We start from the raw sequence: 17,976 nt of genomic DNA on the forward strand, positions 1-17,976 counted from the left end.
GAGAAATTATAGCGTCTTTGGAACATACAAGGCTTTCCCAGGACTGGCAGTACTTTCACTGCTAGAAATTCACTGGACTGCCTGTGGTGAACTGGTGACACCATAGTAAGAACGGGTAATAATGTGATTTGACTCTCTTTGCCATTTGGGAAGGCAGCTGCCGTAATGCAAATTTATTGGCTACCTACAATTCTTTTCAAACGTTTCCAATAATGTAGAAAAAAGCAAGAGAGAGGTCAAAATGCGGCAGTCATTTAAAAGTATATCAATGCCTTCCTGAAAAGTAACCAACTAAAATCAAAAGCAAACAGATTCCAGGCAACAGCAATGTCTTAAAGCTTTTCTCCCAGAAAGCTCGGCTGTGAGAGTGGACACAATCTTCAGGCACAGGTGAGAGTACATACTCTCTGAATCATGATTCCTGCAAATCCAGTAAATGCCGACTGTTCAAATCTCGATTTGAAGCTAACTCAGAAAAGACAGCAGTTCTGTCTATTGCAAAAACAGAGGCAAAAGCACGTACGCTGATTCATGGATATTACATTGAAATGAATCTATCATTTTAAATAAAAAGGAACCAGCCAGGAAGTAGTTTCCATGCTAAATGATTTCCACAAAATAGTAAATTCACATTAAACAAATTTCCTGTATGGTCTCTTAAAACACAGATGTCTAATGCTAACAATACGTGGGAAGGAAGAAAGCTTGCCACTTGACAGAATGAACTCAAAAAGTTGATTTGGGATGTGTGTGGACTGCCTTATAAAACTGGCAGACCGTAATGCCTTGACTCATTTAACCTTGGGTACAATTGGCTGCTCCGTTCCAGTTATCCTGAAATGAAAAGTTCACGAGGTTCCAATATGTAGGACTGTAACTAGCTATCGATCTATTGTCATTGTCCCTATTTTATTTTGCCTTTCTTTTTTCCAGCATTGTGGTGATAAACTAACTATGGCCAAGACATCATATCAGCCATATTCTATTGCAATGAAGCAAAGACCTCTTCAAAAATGCAATGCAGCCACTTCCAAAAAACTAGCATTTTAACATTGCATGAATATATCTCAAAGACGTCCATGTTAAGCTCTATTGGATTAGAGAAATGGAGCTGAAAGTACTTTCCAAACTAAATTTTGACACATGGTTTCCTCTCAGCCATACCTGGCTACAGTGAGAATTTAGATGGGTTTCAAAGTCACAAGAGTGTTTTGTTGAAGCAATTAACAACTGAATGGATGGATTGTTCAAGTTGGAATCATCAATGCTCTAAATAGGATGTGTCTGAAAACCCCAACACATTGAGCTGGACAGAAGTAATTAGGAAGTTGGTGAAAGAAAATACTCCATTGCTTTAACGAAATTTAGGCTGCCCTGCTGTACTTCAAGTGTAGGTCTGGAATTGCTCACGTAAGAAATTTTAGATCAGTGATCATCAGGCAGACAGATGGCATCCTCCCTATTGAGTGGTCACAATTTGGCAAATGTAGAGAGGCTGAAATCTTGAAATTCTCAGAACGGTTTATCAATATTTTGATTTCATCAGAGTGTCAGAGTTATAGAGTCATAGAGATGTACAGCACGGAAACAGACCCTTCAGTCCAACCCGTCCATGCCGACCAGATATCCCAACCCAATCTAGTCCCACCTGCCAGCACCTGGTTCATATCCCTCCAAATCCTTCCTATTCATGTAAACATACAGATGCCTTTGAAATTTTGCAATTGTACCACCCCTTCCTCTGGCAGCTCATTTCATACATGTACCACCCTCTGTGTGAAAAAGTTGCACCTTAGGTCTCTTTTATATTTTTCCCCTCTCACCCTAAAACTATGCTCTTTAGTTCTGGACTCCCCCACCACAGGAAGAGGTCTTGTCTATTTATCTTATCTAAGCCCCTCATGATTTTATAAAACCTCTATAAGGTCACCCTTCAGCCTCCATTGCTCCAGGGAAGACAGCCCCAGCCTAACCAACCTCTCCCTATAGCTCAAATCCTCCAACCCTGGCAACATCCTTGTAAATCTTTTCTGAACCCTCTCAAGTTTCAAAACATCTTTCCAATAGAATGGAGACGAGAATTGCACACAATATTCCAAAAGTGGCCTAACCAATATCCTGTACTGCCGCAACATAACCTCCCAACTCCTGTACTCAATACTCTGACCAATAAAGGAAAGCATACCAAATGCAGTCTTCACTGTTCTATTTACTTTTGACCCTACTTTCAAGGAGCTATGAATCTGCACTCCAAGCTCTCTTTGTTCAGCAACACTCCCCAGGACCTTACCATTAAGTGTATAAGTTGTGCTAAAATTTGCTTTCCCAAAATGCAGCAACTCGCATTTATCTAAATTAAACTGCCACTTCTCAGCCCATTGGCCCATCTGGTGCAGATCCCATTGTAATCTGAGGTAACCCTCTTCGCAGTCCACTGCAACTTCAATTTTAGTGTCATCTGCAAATTTACTAACTGTACCTCTTATGCTCACATCTAAATCATTTATATAAATGATGAAAAGTAGTGGACCCAGCACTGTGTCAAAGCATTGCCCTGGAGAATCTGGTTAAAGATCCAATCAGTGGCACAGTGGCTCAGTGGGTTAGCACTGCTGACTCACAGCATCAGGGACAAGGGATTGATTACAGCCTTGGGTAACTGGCTGTGTGGAATTTCCACCAGGTGCTCTGGTTTTCTCCCACAGTCAAACGATGTGCAGGTTAGGTGGTTTGGCAATGCCAACTTGTCTGTAGTCTGTAGGGATGTGCAGATTAGATGGATAAGTGATGATAAACGCTGGGTTATGGGGATCGGGTGAGGGTGGGGGGAAGCAAAGTCTGGGTGGGATGCTATTCGGAGGTCAGTGTGGACTTGATGGGCTGAATGGCCTCTTTCCGCATTGCAGGGATTTTATGATTCATCAATGAGTAACTGATTGAAAGACCAGATATCAATAGAAAAACCAATTAAAGCACAATCTGGTCAATCAAAACAAATTCCACAAGTGATTGTATTTCCAAACTCCTGGTCTGGGCTTTGTCTACTTTCAAAAGGATAAAACAACTGGTTGAATCAGAACACTGACTTGAAACAAGCCCAATTCCTCAATGTTGTAAATTAACATGTAGCTTATTCTTAACCAGAAACACCCTTTCCCACAGCTAGGAAGTAATAAGGAGATGTAGCCTCGCAAATGAAGCAATCTCCTACATACACAGAAATTATGACCTGTTTCAGCATGCAAGGTTTGCAAGGCATAGTGAGAGCCTTGAAAAATTGGCAAGTATGACTCGCATCACATTTTGTACCAAGCCAAGTGGCTTGCTCTGGAAACAAATCCTATTCCAAAAGATAGGAATGGTAGCCTTTCTTGATGTGACGGTTCAAGATGAGATAAATCTCCAGCCCTTAGGTATTTTCGTAATCAACCTGTTCAGAGACCCTATTATATACCTCTTGGGTAGATGGGACTTGAACCTGTGCATTCTTGCACAAACTACCATTTCACCAGAAGAGCCCTTCCCCAACCCTCAGAGAGGGAAAGATTGGAATGAGAAGCTGAAAAACCAATGCCTGGAATCCGAAATCGATCAGCACCAATGGCAAAAGAAAAGTTGCATATTAATGTTCTTTGTAAAGATTCCAGGCTGGCAATTCACTTCAACTTGGAGATCTTTAAATGCTTCAGAATGTTTTTACTTGCTATTCTGATGCAATATACTATGCAGTTACTATTGTTCTCAATTATGTGAATACAATTTTATTACACTGCTGTTGAACTGCTATTAGTCATGGTGTCTTTTTTTTTAAACTCTAGGTATATTTCTGCATGACCTCAAATAAAGTGACTGAACACACCAGATGATATGGGTAAGACTGTGAATAAATGCCATATTATTACATTACATCTGACTTCACTCCAGCTCTGTCCTGTGGGTGAACTTTTAATGGTGCTTTCCATTTTCTTTCCATTACAAGGTCCTTCCCAATCTTTGCTATGCTTTTTCCTCACCTCAGCCCTACTGCATTGGATATGCGAAGCTGATAGGAGAACACAAAGGTGAGACAGATGGTACTAAACTCATGTAATAATAATCATAAACCGTGAGAAGGTTAGTAACAGGTTTTAGAATGTCATAGACAGACTTATGAGATGGGAAGACACATGTTAGATGACGTTTCACACAGCTAAGTGTGAAGTGATTCATTTCAGAAGGAAGAATGAGAAGAGGAAATCAAATCTAAATGGCATAATTTAAAAATGGGTGCGGAAAGAGAGAGAACATGCAAAAGCCAGGACAAACTAAGGAACTTTTTAAAAAAATCAGGAAGACAGAAAGTGCAAATGGAAGTTATGCCAAACCTTTATAAATCATGGCATAGTTTCCAACTGAAATGTTGTGCTAAATTCTGAATATCACAGTTTTGGACAGACGTCAAGGCCTTGGAAAGGAAACACGAGGAGAGCCAGGACAATGGTACCACAGGTGTGAGACTTCAGTTGTGTGGAGAGAAATGAGAGGCTTGGATTGTTCTTGGAACAGAGAAAGTGAAGGGGTTATTCAAAGTATTCAAAGTCAAAAAAGGGGTTTGGAAATGCAAGCTGGTAGAGGCAATTTCAAAATGTGGTTCTTATTCTTTTCCCATGGTGTTTTGAAATCAATCTTTAAACATTATTCGTAAGTCTTTTGTATTATTGTGATGTCAATAAACATATTGTGAATGTATGTCAGAATGGTCACATGACTGGAAACTGGCTGGTATGAGTACACTTTGACTGACTGACCTCTGCAAATGTAATTTAATGTCATAGTATTACCACGTATACTAATTCAGATGATGAAGCAGGATAATTAATCCTTTGCATAGATACAATATTAATACCAGTCATTGCTAATGTAGGATGGGTGAAGCATCATTGTATTTTGAAAGGGTCTCAAGCTATAGATGTCACAGCTTCACCAATATATAAATACTTTTGTTCTGGAAAAATCACGATATCCAGTCCTCTTTGCAATACATGTTCTCTTAACTTGAATAACAATTTACCAGGGCTTCACTTTTAAATTGTTCTCCAACAGTTAAGAATTAAATGTGGCCAATTCCATGGGAAGTGATCTATGTGGCTGTTGGCAAACTATAAACTTTTAAGCGCTGAGGCATTGACTCATTTCCATCATGTTGAAAGTCACCATGCGAGTACTGACTTTGTTTTAGACGGCCATTACATTCAGAATCACCCACTTACATATGTGCTTTCTACCAATCTTGTGTTTAACTGAAGGGAAGGTAGAAGCTGGTCAGATTGTGTGCTACTGTGCTTTACATTATGTTTACTTCACTCTCTGTAAAACATACTAAAGCATGATTATTGCAGGTCTATACCTCCAGCTGTCACCTTACCAAACTGAAACATGTTGTTTACAGTCGTTATTGACAGCAAGGGTTCGCTTTGGAGGAGGGGGTGGGGGCGGGGTAGGGGTTCAATCTCCCTCTTGCTCTTTCCTGCTTTCCACTTAATGATAGAAGCCAATTTAATCACCTGATGACAATCTCCCTTTGAAGGAATTTCAAATCCCTTGTGAATTTATGACAATCTGAAGCAAATTTTGAAGAACGTTAATTGAATCAATAACCAATATGAAACCAGTCACTGCAGCTCTAGGGGGTGCTCCAAGCTCATTAATCCAGCTTTTCTTTGCATTTTGTTGTAGCCTAGATTGTCTGAAGAGTTCAAGCAGAAGGGCAGTTCCAGTCAAATATATTTCATTTTTGATATAAGATGAATATTGATCCAGTTAGAAAACTCCAAAATACCTTCCTCAGCAAAGCACAGAATATAAAAGTATTAATTCTATTGCTTCACTTCAAACTTATCCGACTCTAAAGATTGGACTTTTGCGACAGAACAGTTGTACTAACTGGGCGTCCATTACACTGACCTTTTTGTGTGAATTATAATCCTCAATAAGCAAGATTGAACTACTTATCTGCAGGATCAAATGTCAAAATATTGTAAATGCACTCCAACAACTGGGTAGTTACTGATAGTGATTTAAGTTCGGGAAATAAATGGCACCATATGTGATATGGCCGAGTTGGACTTCATCAGAAGAAAATATTTGTTTTGGAAATGCAGTAATACCTCCACACTATTGTACAGCTGCCACATGCTGCTAGTTAGTTTAACCTGTACAAAGCTGCAACACTTTCTTTGGTGAGGTAATTTTATTTCCCCACTGCCAAGTGGGGAGTCTGTCGTCTGTCTCTCTCTTGCATGCTCTCTCTTGACTTCTGTTTCACTCTGTATCTCACCCTATCTCCCTCTCATGCCCTTTCCCACTCATGTCCCCTCTTTCTTTTACCACCACCCCCCCCACCCCCAACAAATTATAGGAACCCATGTAGAATTAAGTATAAACTGCACTCTTTATTTATGGTGATCTGATTGCTTAACATGGGTAACCTCATAATTCAGGTGACTTTTGTCGAAATCAAACTTCAGTAAAATTGAATGATAAGACAAACTGTTTTTTTTTCCAGATGTTGCCTAATCCAGGTGCCGTTACTAGTTTTCGATGACTTCTTTTTGGAAATCTGTCATTTGTTGTAGTTTGGCAAATGTCTGTACGGCCTGGTTACAGGGGAGATTTGTATTGAAAATCTCTTGGTTCGGGTGGTAACAGAAGCTGACGGACTTTATAATCTTTTGACAGAGCTTGGCATCCAACACAAATACACCATAAATTAATCTAGAACAGAATAATTTTGGCTTTCAAGCAGTTAATCAGAGGGAAGAAGAAATCCGGATCTCTTGGTGTGTTTCTAGTTTGTATTCTGGGCTGTCCTGAGGACTTCATTTTTTTAATCCCTTTTGATTGTCGTGGTTGAAAAGCACAGGCACTTCTTTTGTGCCAGCTCTAACATTCTTCCTTCTTGCAGTGAAGTAGCTTGTAGTTGGACTGAGGAGACAGCTTGTAAACTGAAATTAACTGTTCTGAGAATGGAAGGAGTTTGATCACAGTCCAAGTTTTCTGCCCTATATCAGCAATAGAAACTTCTGTAAGTGGATAATACTGATTTATCATGGATAGAAGATATATAGCATATTACACCCTCTGATGCTCAGTGTAATATATTGAACAGATCTTATTTTGATGCAAGGACCTTACTGAGTTACTGAAAGACTATTTTCTACAAAACTAAGGAATTGCTTTTATCCAACAATCAGTAAATAGTTGTCAATGAAAACAATTTTTAAAGCATTTGCAATGAAGCTTAGCAGTGTCACATAATGAAAGTCACATAATGAAAGTCATTGGCTCAGTTTGCATCAGCAGTAGTTAAAGGTTTCAATTTAGAATCCGAAAGCTACAGGATGTATTGGTTTGTGTTGCTGATTGCCCTATCTAGCCTGTCAAATCTAATCCCTTAGCGGTTACCTTTATATTGATCAAAAAAAATTTATTATGCCACTAAACTCTTGTTTCTCTGAAGTTTTGCTTTAACTTTTTCTATTGTGCTATAACTGAGTGATTAAAGATGATATCAGTCTTCCTTGACCTCGCACGGTCTTTATCAGCATAAGACCATAATGGCAATAGGAAGTTTTAATCAGGATTATAAAAGGACTTGTAAAATTTGGATGACATATGGATATACATTGTGCACAAGCACTGCACTAATAAGCTTACAGTTAGTGTCTGATGTGCAGATAGATGATAACTGAAGGAGTTGGAAGAGGAGAATGACTTGAGTTCCCACCTGTGATTCTTCCAACTTGTTTTCACTGATCTCTGTGTTGCTACATGGACATCTATATGAAAGCTAGATACAGAAAGAAGATGAAAAGGAAAAGTGATTGGGGGCAGACTTTTGCTGCCCATGATCTTTTAAACAGTAGCATTGATGGAAAGTGTAAGAAAAACAGTCTTTGCTGCTCCATTTGGATTCAGGAAAGGGCATCACAGTGCAAAAGGGAAAAGGAAGAGAATAAGACAGTCAGTGTACAAAAAGCCTATTCCGTACTAGGATGGAGTAATATCTTGTTTTTGATGCTCCTGTCATTCTCATTTCAAGCAAACTGTAATGTTCATTTTGCCATCTGATCCCTTACTTGGAAATTAAAACAAATTGGCAACAATTTTGAGATTATTGAAGAGCTCTGCGCTGTCTCCTATTTGCTCATGTCTGGCTGCTGAAACAGATGATTGGGTAGAAACCTACAATAACATGGTGCAATATGTTCATTGGCTTTTATCTAAGGGAGGGTGGTTTGCATTGCAGGTGCCATTTGAACTACAGAATCCAATCATGGTCAATGAAGTAAAACCATTGTGTAAACAATGCATTTTACACCATGTTTAAGAACAGCTAAAAGCAAACCTTTTTTGTACAATTGCACAGAAATGGTAATTGGAGGTTTCGTTTTGGTAACCATAAATAGATAGCAATTTGAAAATCAATTTTTCCATTTTTATTGAACGTTTTTCAAACTTTTTTTAATCTCCCTATATGAAATTGTGCAGCTTCTGCTTGGAATCACTCAGGAGATTTCTATCCCCCTTCTACTACTGTGGATGCTAAGTTCTGCCAGTGCACTGCACCAACAACATACCAATGTATCCTTTTTGAATATACTCCTGGTTTAGTGAATTAGGCATCCAGTCTTCTGCGAGAATTGCACAGCTTTGTCCTTGTACTGCAGGCCATATAGAAAATGCTAGTTGTGCTCAGCATCAGTATTTTTAGAGTGAGCAGACAAGCTAATGTGTAGGATGTTGACCCTTCATTTGAATTTGACTAGATTCTGCTTGATAAATGTGCAAACCTGCAGAACTCTGTCACTGCAAGGGTTAACCAGAACGTATAAAGTCTGGTGTATGATATCATCAGTACTTTCCCATCTGACCTGCTCTGGTTTTGACAAGTCATTAGAACTTGTTGGTAGAGTTGAGTACATTTAATTAGTTTGGAATTTGGATTAACTGTGCCTGATAAGATGTGCTTTCATCTTATTCTGAGAACTATTACCTTTGCTGGTGCGCAGAGGTGACGTAATTGGCAAACAATTTGAAAATTCTTGGTTCAAAATGTCAATTGCAAATGTCATAATTTAGTTATAGTATTCTACGAATCATTCAAGTGACACTTTAATGATGATCAGCTGAAACAGGAGTGACTGGGCACTTATGCTACAATTTGCTAGTACTGTTAATTAAAATTGAATTAGCTCCTAATCACAGCCAATATAGTTGAAATAGTTATTGTCCAATTCTCAGCCAGGTTGTGCGATGAAAAGTCTCTCTTAAATGAGTAAATTCTGATCTCGCTTGGATTACTCATGTGCACTTTGGGTGGATACCAACCACCATTTCACAATTATTCACTCACTGTGTTGCAAAAGAATCAGATTGGATCTGATAAATTGTTGTCTGTGATTACTAACTTCAGTGTAGCTTAATCCTTTACAGAGTGAAATAACCTTTCTGTACAATGACCAAAAACAATGATGTCCCTCTACCTCGTTGTTCACCAAGGTGGACCAGGGCCACTTGAAGTTCACTGTACAATCAAGTACCAACCTTCTGAAACTCAATAGTTGCTCCATTATCTCCATACCAGATACTTCTGTGGGAACCATCTCCTAGTCATTTAACGTTTTCCCAGCTCAGCTACTGATCATCACCCCTGAATTTAATCCATCCTTACAAATGCCTGTTTTTGAGCATTGTTTCTGCATCTTTCTGTTTCTGAAGCACTTCAATAAGTTGTGCTTCTGAAAAGCTTTATAATAGGCCTTTCTGTCCTTTCCAAACACTGTCCAAGGAAGATGGGAAAGAGAAATGATAAACAAATGGATGGAGGGTTCAGTGGCATCGGGAGGTGAGGGTAGGGTGCTTTTAGACAATGTTTCATCCGTGACTGAGGGATGTGAGGAGGACAGTTTCAGAATTTGAAATTTGGAGGCTGTCATAGCATTGAGCAGGCTGTGAGTACTGTTGTGTTGAGTTGAAAGTTATAATCAAAGTAGATCAATATTAATAGCTTTGGACTGGCACGTACCTGGAGTGAATTACATATAATTATGGTTCATCATATCTTTTGATTGGCGTACCAACTACCTAGAGCTCCACAATTTCCATCTTATTGTCCAATCTTTGCCAACCTCATTTGTCCTCTTTCTAATGGTCCTTTAGCCTTGGGCTACTTTTCACTTTGAGGCGAAAGTGAGGACTGCAGGTGCTGGAGGTCAGAGCTGAAAATGTGTTGCTGGAAAAGTGCAACAGGTCAGGCAGCATCCAAGGAGCAGGAGAATCGACGTTTCGGGCATGAGATTTCTGAAGAAGGGCTTATGCCCGAAACGGCAATTCTCCTGCTCCTTGGATGCTGCCTGACCTGTTGCACTTTTCCAGCAACACATTTTCGGCTACTTTTCACTTTGCTACCTTTGGTAGTACAGCCACCCATCTTGTACAAGTAGCCTGGAACTTTCGCCACAATCCATATGTCTCTCAACATCCAAAACCTTCTGTAACCATCGCCTCAATAGCTCCCCCACTCTGTAGTCTCCCCTTTGCAAACTTGTTCATTAGTATTGTCTTGTTGTTTGAGCTTACCAATTGTGAATCCTGGAATTCATAAGTGTTGCTGGGATGCCTGAGGACACTAATTATCCAATTAAAACAAAGTATTTAGGGCATAGTTGAATTGGGCTAGGAATTTGGGTAAACTTTTGTGATTAAAAATGAGACTGGCATTACTCTGTTTATATTCATGCCATGTTTTACTGAAAAGTCGGAAATGAGTGAAAGCAACAAGTTGTCTCAACCAGAACAGGTTTAGGCAAACGTGAAAGTGGTTTGGGTGGGTACTATTTTTGTTTTAATCAACAAAATGTATAGTAGAGGTTGGCTATTGTGTTGTAACAGGTGTGAAGGGGTCTTTCATTTCAATTGAAGGATTAGAGATTTAAAATCTAATCTTTGATCTCATCATCACATTAGGATACTTTTTGCTTCTAGTATGTTTTGATGAAGTAACAAGAATTAGGAATTCAGGGTGGGAAGAAAACTGTAATCCTCCTGGCATGACATTGCAAACTATACGCAATTACTTCAACCCTTGAATCAGTCGGATGATATTGGCAATCTACGTCAATATGGTCTGTGCATTTTTTCTCACAGTTCTCTCAGTTGGTGTATTTCAGAGTGAATGTTGCATAATAATGGGATGTGCTAGTGTTAGATGGTGTCTGGGGAAATAAAACTCGCCCTTTCAGTCACTTCCCATATGGTTAATTTGCTAATACCAGTAGAAAAGGATGACCTCAGCTGTGTTTATATTTGTTGTAGATACCAGTTATTGGGATGTGCTTTGGTTGTGGCTACTTTTTATGCAAATCTGTGCAACAGAAGTGATATATTACTTGTTTTAGAGGTCGTTTAAACATTTAGTTTTTGAGAATTAAATGGAAATTGCAGCTCAGACACAGGCCATTCATTGACATATGCCTTACGTGAACCTCTTTGCATTTTACCACCTCTAACCCTGTCTGACAGCATCCAGTATCGTTCTCAAAGAATTACATTAGGTTGCATGAAAGATGCTGCCTCCTTGGATATCTTTGCTAAAGGGCTAATCAAGTTTGAGCAATGGCAGAAAATAGGTAGCAATTGAGTGCCCTTCCTATTTCCTTCTCCAAATTGGACAAAGTGAATGACAAGCAGCCAAGCCATAGCTGTTGAGTTACAGTCGGCCCGTCAATATTTTATCTGGCACAGTGAGACTTAGTGCAAATAGTCCTAATGAAATAGGACTTTTACTTGCCCAACGCTTAGGGAAAATGGTACAGTCTCTGGATTGTGCCAAGAATCCTTACCACATACCATTGTGAGTTTGAATTGACTTCAGGAGGTGAAAGAATAAATTCTCAGACTTTGACTGAACATAATGGTAGAAATAATACATTTGTAGTGGTTGCCATCTTTAATATTCACCTTTTCATGGCAAAAATGGTAAAAATGCTCTTCTTTACTAACTTACCATGTAAAACTGACACTTGAACCATGCTTACTTACCTTTTATTCAGTCTCACAGTCGATCCCCTAATGGCCTCAGGCTGTTTTCTGAGGTGATTCAATGTAACTATGGCTCCAAATTCTGTTGAAGATAAGCCAGAATAAAGGTTATTAAGAATCATAGTGTGGAAATTCTTTTAGCCTCATTTTCTCCCAATTGAGAGGCCTGAGGTCAGCCTGAAATTGGACTTCAAGCTTCATTAACATTATTTGGGCTGCTGCCCTTTCCTGTCTTGACTACACATACAGCTCACCCATTAAGATGAATTTTGGAGCATTTGACTCATTGGCGTGCCCTTTTAGGCGGCAGCCATTGAGCAGTCCCCATCCATATCTGGAAAAGTGCCTCCTTGCTCAAGGCAGTCCAATTCACCTCTTTGAGTCCCAAAACAGATCTCAGCAGTTCCCCAACCTCCTCCCACACCCATACCACAAACAATGGGCCTAAACAGTATTGGATCAGACCTAATTTGACTATATTGACCACAAGCACTTGGATTTCAAATTAGCTCTCAGTGAGCATGTTTTGTTTTTTTGAGCCTGTGAAACAGACATGGCAATGTCCTATTTCAACTCCAATGTATCACGTAAGGTAAAATTAGCTGCTCAAACATTCACAAGCTTCCAACTACCAAGGAGGTACACTGACCAAGATATTGTCTAGTGCGTTCTGAAGCTGAAGCCTTGTAATTACATTTAGACATTCTTGGATAGCATTCAGAGATGCTGAGGTGATACAAATTGCTTTACACTTTGAGTCATAGAGATGTACAGCATGGAAACAGACCCTTCGGTCCAAGCCGTCCATGTCGACCAGGTATCCCAACCCAATCTATCCCACCTGCCAGCACCCGGCCCATATCCCTCCAAACCCTTCCTATTCACATACCAGCCTCCACCAATTCCTCTGGCAGCTCATTCCATACACATGCCACCCTCTATATGAAAACGTTGCCCCTTAGGTCCCTTTTATATCTTTCCCCTCTCACCCTAAACCTATGCTCTCTAGTTCTGGACTCCCTGACCCCAGGGAAAAGACTTTGTCTATTTATCCTATCCATGCCCCTCATAATTTTGTAAACCTCTATAAGGTTAACCATCAGCCTCCGACACGCCAGGGAAAACAGTCCCAGCCTGTTCAGGTTCTCCCCATAGCTCAAATCCTCCAATCCTGGCAACATCCTTGTAAATCTTTTCTGAACCCTTTCAAGTTTCACAACATCTTTCCAATAGGAAGGAGACCAGAACTGAATGCAATATTCCAACAGTAGCCTAACCAATGTCCTGTACAGCTGCAACATAACCTCCCAACTCCTGTTCTCAATACTCTGACCAATACAGGAAAGCATACCAAACGCCGCCTTCTCTATCGTATCTATCAGCGACTCCACTTTCAAGGAGTTATGAACCTGCACTCCAAGGTCTCTTTGTTTAGCAACACTCCCTAGGATCTTACCATTAAGTGTATATGTCCTGCTAAGATTTGCTTTCCCAAAATGCAGCACCTCGCATTTATCTGAATTAAACTCCATCTGCTACTTCTCAGCCCATTGGCCCATCTGGTCCAGATCCTGTTGTAATCTGAGGTAACCCTCTTCACTGTCTACTACACCTCCAATTTTGGTGTCATCTGCAAACTTACTAACTGTACCTCTTATGCTTGCATCCAAATCATTTATGTAAGTGACAAAAAGTAGTGGACCCAGCACCGATCTTTGTGGCACTCCACTGGTCACAGACCTCCAATCTGAAAAACAACCCTCTGCCACCGCCCTCTGTTTTGTACCCTTGAGCCAGTTCTGTTTCCAAATGGTTATTTCTTCACGGGCATTGACACCTTAAACCCCTTTGTGTTTCACAGGGACAACTCTCATCTGCATAGTCACCCATGAAATGGAATGGCTTACAATCTTTCCAACACACAGAATCAGCTAACTTTACCATATGTGCAAATATTCATAGTTGAATCAGTAATGCATGCGCAATATGAATGGGCTGAATTTTGTCTAGAAAGAGAACATTTCTCTTGCAACTTGAAGTTGTACGCTTTTTAAAGTTTGTATAGAATGCCACTGGTGATCATGTTTTTACTGCTTGTTAAATACAATCACATTAATTTCACTCCTTAGGACGCAAGTAGCTTGCTGTTCTGTGCTCTGATTGAGGCAAGTCGGGAGGTGAATTTGTACTGAATCATAGTGGTGTTGAGGAGGAGTTGGGAGATTAACAGAACGGAAACCAGATGCTTTTACTTAATGTGGAGCAGTCTCCCCGAGCAACGTTTTCTATATTTCTGCTTCTGTTATATCCACTTTACATCATAGTCAGAAATCTTCGAGCCAGTGCCCCTGAAGTTGGAATAACACTCTTCAACAATCAAATGGCCAAATTAGGCAAAGGTTCCAAGTAAAATCAGTGTTGTCACTTTTTTTTCTAAAAGAGAAGTATGGATGATGAAACTCCTGTCTCCAACAGACCAATCCATGTTTTAAACCACAATTTTGTCTGAATGTGTCTCGCAAAATGACATCATTTAGAATGACAGACCGAGCTATGAAATAGGTATTTGTTTCACAGGAAACCTTTCTGTGAGCCTCCTCCCTAACCACAGTGTTCACATCCAGATCGTTTCATACCTGTGGGCTCTTTTCATTTGCAGTGACCACTTTCAAAGACAAGTTCTGGGTACTTCAACGTGACTGTAGAGACCCCTGCACTTTTAACAAACAGCACCATTTTTCAAATATTGAATCATTTCCTTCCATCCACTCTCCACCCTTTGGAAACCTGCACCTTCTTCATCCTGCCAGTCTGACTTGTGTTCAAAAGCAAGCTTTTGATCATTATTTTAAACTCCGATGTCAGTGGGATCTATTTTTAAACTGATTTTAATGTGTATAATACTTTTTAAACTGGAAGCAAAACATCATACAATCATACAGAGCCAGAAGTCCATTCAGCCTATCAATTCTTTGCAATAGCTATCTAATTAATCCCACTCTCCTCTTCGTTCCCCACAGCTCTGCAAATTTATACCCTTCAAGGATTGATCAAATTCTTTTTGGTGGGGTTAATTTAACATGCTGCCATCAGCCAGTACATTCCACATCATAGCAGTTTACTCTTTTTTTTGAAGACAAATGCTTCTCCTTGCTCATCTGGTTCTTTGCCAATGATCTTAAACCTTAATCTCCTCTTGTTAGTGTGAAATTCTTCTTATTTGCTGAATTAAAAATCCTTTGGAATTTTGAATATCGCTGTTAAATCTTCCCTTGACCTTTTCTGCCCTATTCTTAATCAACCTGTTCAGTCTTGTTACTATACACCTCAGGGGCTAGTAAGACTTGGTGAGATTTGAACCCTGATATTCTGAGAATGCCACACGAGCACCCCCCACACTCCTTTTCTTCTCTGGCCTAAAGGAAATCACCTCCGTTTCAATGTACTCTTCATTTTGCTGACATTTCTCATGCCTGATACCATGCAGATAACTCTTCTCTGTACCTTCTCCAAGAGCTCAAATCCTTTTTAAAGTGATGCCCAGCTATGATGCCCTTGCGGCACTATCCAGTGAGGTCTAACCATTGCTATGTAAGAGTTTAGCATCACTTCCTGATGCACTCAGAAATTGGATGGAGATTAGCCTCACTTCATTGCTCTTGTCTTTGTAGAATTATTTTCCAAGTTTGTTCTGGGGTGAATATTAGGACCACCGTTAGAATATAATGATATCCATTAAGTTGGCTTCATTTGGTATCCTTGACACTAATCCCTGTGTCCAACCACAGTCCATGTGTATTCATTCTATTCATGTTGTGGATGTAAATGGGACATTTTCAGTTTTACTGAGCTTAGAAACTCCTACTAGGCACAGTTCTGTACATGTATTTTGCTACAAGTCATGTTTTGCTGTTAACTATAACCATCTTTGTGTGAAGTTGGCATATTGTACCTTTCATAGTAGAGGACTGGTTGCTGCTTGGAGTCTTGCTATGTTTCTGCAACTGGAGGAAGGAAATGGGTGTCCATTCAAACAACAATGGGCACATAGTTTGGAAACCTACAGAACCAACTACCCTGGGGTTGAGGGGTGCTGTGCAGCTTTTGATTCAGGGAGCAGAACACCCATCTGGCTGACCCCAGTGTGTGCACGAAGCCTCCGAAAGAGGCTGTTTGTGCGTCATCCATCTCTAACTAATGATGTGACACATGAACGTCTGGTTTGAACCATATAGGCCCAGACAACAAATCTGTGAGTCACTCCATAAGGGTGATGAGCTTGCCAGAGCTGCCACAGCTACAGGTGGGTGTGCAGTTGATATTATTGCCAAATGTGAGGGAGGAAGTGTAATTTATGAATGATGGGTGTGAGCTCAGAGCGCGGGTTTTTGCTGTTGGATGGATGGTCAGGTGTAGCTCACTTGGTAGTGTGAGAGATTGGCCATGTAATGATGCAAGATATCATTTCAAGATGCTTTCACTGACTTTGATCACACTGATGAGCCCCTTTACAGTTTTTGTGGAATTGCTGCCTAATTCTTGAGGTTAGATTCTGGACATTGATCTTCCTTGCCAACTGCTCTTCCTCTCTAAGTCCGATGTGTGAGGACCTCCCATAAGACCATAACAAATATAAACAGGACTGGGCTTCTGAGAGAGGGTCACTGGACCCGAAACATTAACTCTGATTTCTCTCCACAGATGCTGCCAGACCTGCTGAGCTTTTCCAGCAGTTTCTGTTTTTATTTCTGATTTTCAGCATCTGCAGTTCTTTAGTTAGGCTATTGGGCCTCTCAAGCCTGCTCCACCATTCAATAGGATCATGGCTGATCCAACACTCCTCACATCCACTTTCCTGCCTTTTCACTATAACCTTTGACAGATCAAGAAGCTATCTATCTCAGCCTTAAATATACATGACTCCATTCCGACAGCTCTCTGTGGTGAGGATTTCCTAAGACTCTCAACGCTCTGAGAAGAAATTCCCCCTCATCTCAATTTTAAATTGGCATCCCTTTTATTCTGAGACTGTACCCTCTGGTCCTAGTCTCTCCCATGAGATCCTCTCAGCATTTGCCCTGTCAAGCGCTTTGAGGATCTGCCATGTTTCAATGAGATCACATTGCAGTCTTCCAAACTCCAGTGAGTAGAGTCCCAACCTATGTAGACAGTCTTTCTACATCTGGGTCATCCTTGCGTATCTTCTCTGAACTGCCTCTAATGACATTACATCTTCCCTAAAGTGAGGGGAGCAAAACACCTCACCGTATTCCTGCCCCCTTTTTGGAAAGCATGAATTCTCTCCTGGACCCCATGTGGTGTCACTAGTGCCTGTGATAAGGGTTACTAAATGTTGGAGCCCTCATCCTAGCCTGGTCCACAGTTAGTGTTCCAAATTTATTGTCAGCTTTCAGTGGAGTTGGTGCAACTTCCCTATGAGATAGACACCATGTGTTTGAGAGTTTGAGAACCAAATGTGCTGAATGATCCTTTTGTTGTAAGACTTGGCAGCTAGCAACATGGTAGATGTTTAGCCTTCTGTCAAACCAAGGTAATGGGCTATCAGCATGAAATTTATGGGCTGACCATGTTTAACACAAATGCCCTGGGCAAGACACGAAAAGTAATCCTTGCCCCCAAAAGGCAGGCCAATCCAATTTAATGCGAGATAAAGATTGCCCACATTCACACACACAACAGTTGTGCATCGCAGCAAAGTGTATTGCCTGAGAAGGTCTGCAATGCTTTGAGGTGGTGCTGAAATGTTTGCGCCATGGCCTGTAAAGGCATGAACCATCCTCCAGGCCGTGCGGCCTGTTGTCCTTTGCAGGAAAGGCCACTAACTCAGTCTCTAGCTCCTTCCAAGGTGCCATTGGACAACTGTAGAAAGCTTCC

General features: G+C 40.5%; 1 long non-coding RNA gene across 1 annotated transcript in view; it reads left to right on the forward strand.

Moving 5' to 3' along the window:
• The window catches only part of LOC140464047 (uncharacterized), a 234,387-nt gene that overhangs the window by 163,717 nt on the left and 52,694 nt on the right, over positions 1 to 17,976 (forward strand). Inside the window, exon 2 of the long non-coding RNA XR_011954848.1 lies at positions 3,819 to 3,871. This is a non-coding gene — a long non-coding RNA (uncharacterized lncRNA). The remainder of the gene's footprint in view (positions 1 to 3,818; positions 3,872 to 17,976) is intronic.

The sequence above is a fragment of the Chiloscyllium punctatum genome, chromosome 39, assembly GCF_047496795.1.
Source record: "Chiloscyllium punctatum isolate Juve2018m chromosome 39, sChiPun1.3, whole genome shotgun sequence".
Taxonomy (NCBI): domain Eukaryota; kingdom Metazoa; phylum Chordata; class Chondrichthyes; order Orectolobiformes; family Hemiscylliidae; genus Chiloscyllium; species Chiloscyllium punctatum.